The following is a 7,198-nucleotide window of genomic DNA, read 5'->3' as shown; positions in this document are numbered from 1 at the left end:
GCTTTTGTGTACACCAATAACAGTCAAGATGAGAAGCTAATTAAGGACACAACTCCCTTCACCATAGTTTCAAAGAAAATGAAATACCTAGGAATATACCTAACGAAGGAGGTGAAGGAACTCTATAAAGAAAACTATGAAATCCTCAGAAAGGAAATAGCAGAGGATATTAACAAATGGAAGAACATACCATGCTCATGGATGGGAAGAATCAACATTGTTAAAATGTCTATACTTCCCAAAGCAATCTACCTATTCAATGCCATTCCTATCAAAGTACCTACATCGTACTTTCAAGATTTGGAAAAAATGATTCTGCGTTTTGTGTGGAACCGGAAAAAACCCCGTATAGTTAAGGCAGTTCTCTGTAACAAAAATAAAGCTGGGGGCATCAGCATACCAGATTTTAGTCTGTACTACAAAGCCATAGTGGTCAAGACAGCATGGTACTGGCACAAAAACAGAGACATAGACACTTGGAATCGAATTGAAAACCAAGAAATGAAACTAACATTTTACAACCACCTAATCTTTGATAAACCAAACAAGAACATACCTTGGGGGAAAGACTCCCTATTCAATAAATGGTGTTGGGAGAACTTGATGTCTACGTGTAAAAGACTGAAACTGGACCCACACCTTTCCCCACTCACAAAAATTGATTCAAGATGGATAAAGGACTTCAATTTAAGGCATGAAACAATAAAAATCCTCCAAGAAAGCATAGGAAAAACACTGGAAGATATTGGCCTGGGGAAAGACTTCATGAAGAAGACTGCCAGGGCAATTGCAACAACAACAAAAATAAGCAAATGGGACTTCATTAAACTGAAAAGCTTCTGTACAGCTAAGGAGACAATAACCAAAGCAAAGAGACAACCTACACAATGGGAAAGGATATTTACATATTTTCAATCAGACAAAAGCTTGATAACTAGGATCTATAGAGAACTCAAATTAATCCACATGAAAAAAGCCAACAATCCCATATATCAATGGGCAAGAGACATGAATAGAACTTTCTCTAAAAACGACAGATGAATGGCTAACAAACACATGAAAAAATGTTCATCATCTCTATATATTAGAGAAATGCAAATCAAAACAACCCTGAGATATCATCTAACCCCAGTGAGAATGGCCCACATTACAAAATCTCAAAACTGCAGATGCTGGCGTGGATGTGGAGAGAAGGGAACACTTTTACACTGCTGGTGGGACTGCAAACTAGTACAACCTTTCTGGAAGGAAGTATGGAGAAACCTCAAAGCACTCAAGCTTTGAGGTTTGATCCTGCAATCCCATTACTGGGCATCTACCCAGAAGGAAAAAAAAAATCCTTTTATCATAAGGACACTTGTACTAGACTGTTTATTGCAGCTCAATTTACAATCGCCAAAATGTGGAAACAGCCTAAATGCCCACCAACCCAGGAATGGATTAACAAGCTGTGGTATATGTATACCATGGAATACTATTCAGCCATTAAAAAAAAATGGAGACTTTACATCCTTCGTATTAACCTGGATGGACGTGGAAGACATTATTCTTAGTAAAGCATCACAAGAATGGAGAAGCATGAATCCTATGTACTCAATTTTGATATGAGGACAATTAATGACAATTATGGTTATGGGGGGGAAGCAGAAAGAGGGTAGGAGGGAGGGGGGTGGGGCCTTGGTGTGTGTCACACTTTACGGGGGCAAGACATGATTGCAAGAGGGACTTTACCTAACAATTGCAATCAGTGTAACCTGGCTTATTGTACCCTCGATGAATCTCCAGCAATAAAAAAAAAAAGAGAGGAAAAAAAATTATATGTATCTAAGGTGAAAAAATAAATATTTTACAGATAATGAGAGCCAGGTTTCTCACTGTCAGAGAAATAAATTACAAATAAGAAAAGGCAGAAGGCTCAAATGAACCCTGTGTTGTGTTGTTGATTTAGAATTAGAATTATTGATGTGAACTCATGGTTTTCACTCTAGAAACAAGGAAATGGATATGGAAACAAGCGTAAATGCATGTGATAAGATGTATTAATATCCTATTCACCCTGACATGTTGTACTGAGAAGGACATAATATCACTTCCGTGGTATTCTTTCCAAAAATGGATAACTTCAATATAATCATGTGAAAACATTAGGCAAATTCAAATTGAGGGACTTTTAAAGAAATGACTACCCTTCAAAAGTGTCATGGTCATTAAATGACAAGAACTAAGTCACAGAATGGAAAAGACTAAGAAGAAATAGCTGCAGAGGGGATGCTGTTACTGAAAAGGACAAGTACTGGAAATGTTAATGAGAATAAAGTCTATGAAGTCTGTAGTTTAATTTATAGTATTGTAACAAGGTTAATTTCTTCCTTTTGCTTCTATAGTTGTATAGGATGTTAACCTTAGAAAACATCTGGTGAAAGTTTTAAGGAACTCTCAGTACTATTTTTGATACTTTTTCATAAATTTAAAATTATTCAGATATTTTTGTTTAAACAAGGAAGGAAATGACCCCAGGCAGCTAGGCCCTGACTCCAAAATGGAGACAAAGCATCTTCACTCACAGCAGACCCATTTGCACCCTCGTCGATAACCTTGGCCATGGAAAGTGAGGGTCAAACTGAGGACAAACATCAAAGAACCTTTATATAATTCTGTAGCCCAGATAACCAAAGTACGGCACATGGAATGAGACAGAGGAAGAGGGGTGAGTGGTATGGGATTTAATCCAGTAGCACAAAACATATACCAGTGTGTCCTTTCACGCTGTGTCTAGAAGGTATCACAGGCGGCCATATAGATTAATAGGAGACGTTAATAACTTAGAACGTGACTGTCAGGGGACAACTCTATTGTGGATTTCATTCCTCCTCACATCCTCTGGAAAGGCCTGCTCTTTGTTTATAATCTTCATCTCCCATTTTTTGCAGGCTGGTTCCTCATTGCCTCTTTCTCCCAGTTTGAAAACACAGGGGTCTCTCTGGTCTCCTTTCAGTTGTGTGTAAAGTACTGCTGGCTCTTCTCTGCCCTCACAGCCACCATCCTAGTCAGACTTCCTTCATCCTGTGTCTGTGTCTGCAAACTAATCCCAGTCTCTTCCCTTAGTTCCTCCTACGTGGAGCAATGGTACTAAAATGCTGCTTGTATCTCATTGCTTCACTGTTCAAGAAGCCATGATAATTTCCAGACTTCTATTTCATCACAGATTATAAACTCAAAGAAGAATTTTTTAATTCTTCCTCTTAGTTTTACCATAGATCTAACAGTATATTTTCTTCTTCCCAACATTAAAACAAGGTCTAGTTATACCAGTCGCTCTGTTAGTTCCCTTATGAGTCATTAATCTCTGCCTCTCATCACCTCCTTCTTTTATCTGTTAAATCTTAAAGGCCATACTCATTTCACTACATTCAAGAAGGCAAAAAATGACTTGACTCCCTGGATGCTTAAATTCTCTCTCTACTAATTTCCTGGTGCAAACTCTTATCACCTTCAACCACTTACGTTGGGTTATTTATTTTCACATAATTCCATCTAATTGTTTTCTATGTATACTCTTGACTCTACAACTAACATACTATAGATAGAAAATGTTAGTGAATTATAGCTGCTTATAAAATGTATCCCACATGGCAAAAATGCTTGCTTCAGAATCTAAAAAGCTATAATAAACACAAGAAGAATTTTCTGTGGAAGTAAAGTCTTTCATTAAATTTCTCATGATTCTTATACCATACAAGTTATTAAAATTCATGGGAAAAAATGTTTAGAAAATAAAGAAACCATCCTTAGTCCTACAATAGAGAAATAAACTTTGTCAACATGTAGGCATATAGTCATGACTTCCTTTTCATATGGACAAACATTTCTTTATATACAACTATTTGTGACTTTCTTTTTTCATTAACGATATTTTGCTAATCATTCGAAAACAACATATCTGTGCCAAGATATGTTATATTATGTTATAATATGTTATTACTGTATAACATTCCGTTGTCTGGATCACCATGATGAATACACAAACTTCTAGTGCTGAGAATTTAACCTCTGCCGAATTTTTCTGTGTTATTAACAGTGCTGTAAGGAGCATCTCCATAAATGCATCATTCATCAGTGGTGTTATGATTGTCATAGAATTTTCTAAAAGTAAAATCAACAAAACATAATAAACATTTAAAAGTCCATGTATATAGCACCAATTTTTCCTGAGGAATATTTACAACAATTTACATTTATTCACTATACACGTAAGGGCTCATTGTCATCATACTTTCACTAGTAAAAAAGCTATTGTTCCTTTTTAAAAAATCATATTAGCGCTCTTCCCTTTTGCGGCCATCGCCGGAGAGGTAGCGGCCAAAATGAAGTTCAATCCCTTTGTGACTTCGACCGAAGCAAGAACCGCAAAAGGCATTTCAATGCACCTTCCCACATTCGCAGGAAGATTATGTCTTCCCCTCTTTCCAAAGAGCTGAGACAGAAGTACAATGTTCGATCCATGCCCATCCGAAAGGATGATGAAGTTCAGGTTGCCGGGGGCATTATAAAGGTCAGCAGATGGGCAAAGTAGTCCAGGTTTACAGGAAGAAATACGTCATCTACATTGAGCAGGTGCAGCGGGAAAAGGCTAATGGCACAACTGTCCACGTGGGCAATCACCCCAGCAAGGTGGTCATTACTAGGCTTAAACTGGACAAAGACCGCAAAAAGACCCTTGAACAAAAAACCAAATCTCGCCAAGTAGGAAAGGAAAAGGGCAAGGACAAGGAAGAAACAATTGAGAAGATGCGGGAATAAAATAATCTTATATGCAGCTTTCATTAAACACTGCTAAAATGAAAAAAAAAATCGTATTAGCTGTTGATGTGATAATAAATTCACTGATACATTTTTCAAAGTCATTAGAAGGGTTAAGATTGGACTTCAACTCACTGCCCAATGCCCACTTAAGCCTCCCCAATTTAATTTTAACAAATTAGATTTTAGGCTTAATAGAAACAATCTATAAACAATTTTAACAGCAAGTTTATTAGGGTTTATAAGACAACAAAGACAGTCATACTTTAACAAAATTAATACAATCCATCATGATACAGTATTTTGTGTAATTTGTCTAACTCCTTTAAAGCATATAGTTTTGGGTGGCGCCTCAAAGGAGTAGGATGCCAGACCCATATACCAGAGGGGGCGTGTTCAAATCCAGCCCTCGCCAAAAACTGCAAAAAAAAAAAAAAAAGAATATAGTGTTGGGAGAAAGGAAGAGCAGAGAGAGTCCTAGGAGGGTGTTGGGGGTCTCAGTGTGAGACACGCCTTTTGGGGACAAGATACAATTATAACAGGGCCTTTACCTAACAAATGTGATCAGTATAACCTGATTTCTTGTACCCTCAATGAATCCCCAACAATGAAAACAAAAGAATATAGTTTTGTCAAATAATTTGTATTTCTAAGTACATTCCTATTGAAACAATGCCATATTGACCCGCCTATGTGAGCTCACATTGTTAAACAGCAATTAAAGATAATTTTATCAAAGATTTAGGACAGAAAGAGACCAAAATTATACTTGCGAAAATAATCATCATTCTATCTTCCAGTTCCTTTTTTTTTTTGTAGAGACAGAGTCTCACTGTACCGCCCTCAGGTAGAGTGCCGTGGCATCACACGGCTCACAGCAACCTCTAATTCTTGGGCTTCCGTGATTCTCTTGCCTCAGCCTCCCGAGCAGCTGGGACTACAGGTGCCCGCCACAACGCCCGGCTATTTTCTCGTTGCAGTTTGGCCGAGGCTGGGTTTGAACCCGCCACCCTCGGCATATGGGGCCGGTGCCCTACTCACTGAGCCACAGGCGCCGCCCTTCCAGTTCTTCTTAATATTTCCTACGTAATCTTGAGTTATTACATGGATCAATAACCTTATTCATTCCAAGCTCCCAGGATTTACTTTATCATTCACCAAACTCACATTTGAAAACTTTTCTACCTGTAAATGTGATTTCAGCAATATATCTATGTGTACATACTCTCTTCTCTGACACTGATCAGTGAATGCTCTACCATTGGTAGGATCTTGTTCTGATTGCCAGAGGACAGCATTTAATCTTTTCATTTCTAGAAACCATTTTCTCTCCCATTATCTTAAATTGATGCATTTGTATAATATAGATATCCTAAATATTCATAACCTTGCCTTTTAAAGTCCATTTCAAGTTAGTTTCTATTTATTCTGAGTTGTAATTTGTGTCCTCAAAAATATATTAGTCAAAGGTATCCCCTAGCAGGTGCATCCAACCTGCAGCCTGCAGGCTGCATGTAGACTATAGGAAGATGAGGACTTTTTGTTTATCTGTGGTGGCAGATATCACAAAAGTATGCATGGCATTTTTCTTTTGCTCATCAGCTTTCATTAGCGTTGTGCATTTAATGTGAGACCCATGATAACTCATTCTTCCAATGTGCAAAAAAGCCAAAAAGATGGGTATCGCTTAGTAAATTAGGAAATAATGCAATGGCTTTACATTTTTAATGCTATAGAACTTTCCTAGTCATTGTGCACTGGATTCTATAAATCTCCCTAGGATAAGGAGGAGACCAACAATGAGTGTTATCAACTTTTTCTTATTCTTTCCCAAAGGGTAAAATATAGCCCCAAATACAGACCTATGAAGTCGTCATTACCATCAAGCATACACCACATGAGATGCTATCAGATCCAACTCCTTTGGATTACTGGTTTTCTATATTTTAGAATAGCTCATAGAGTTTTCTTTGCTTTGTTAAGAGTAATTTCTCAGCTCTAGCCCTAGATCTCTAGGTGGGGGTACGTTCATTCATATGATTAAAACTCCCCTCATAATTGGAGTGTGAACAACTGTTAGAATATAAGTATTTACAAATAACTCCTCTATTCTCACCATACTACTTCAGTAGATAATGTGAGGAGTTTTGATCACAACTCACTTCCTAGCAATTCAACCAGATAAATAACTTGGGAACAGTGCTATGGGGTCATTTCACCCCTCATTTCCTTTCTCTTAGTTTTCTGCACATCTACCACTAAGCTAAAAATTCCTAAAAATATCTCCTTTATATTTGGTAACTTATCAATAATAGTCTTTCCTCTTTGCTGCTGTTCCCATTTCATCTCCCCAGGGTTACTCCAGAATTTACCAATCTACTCCCTAAAATATTTTACT

The 7,198-nt window shown here is 37.5% G+C and overlaps 1 pseudogene; it reads left to right on the top strand.

Moving 5' to 3' along the window:
- The first annotated feature begins 4,364 nt into the window (after nucleotides 1-4,364).
- On the top strand, nucleotides 4,365-4,800 carry LOC128589503 (60S ribosomal protein L26-like; annotated as a pseudogene).
- Nucleotides 4,801-7,198: the final 2,398 nt, after the last annotated feature.

This window comes from Nycticebus coucang, chromosome 1, assembly GCF_027406575.1.
Source record: "Nycticebus coucang isolate mNycCou1 chromosome 1, mNycCou1.pri, whole genome shotgun sequence".
NCBI classification, from domain to species: Eukaryota; Metazoa; Chordata; class Mammalia; order Primates; family Lorisidae; genus Nycticebus; species Nycticebus coucang.
Note: the sequence above shows the minus strand (reverse complement) of the source record. Positions and strands in the feature narration are given on the sequence as shown.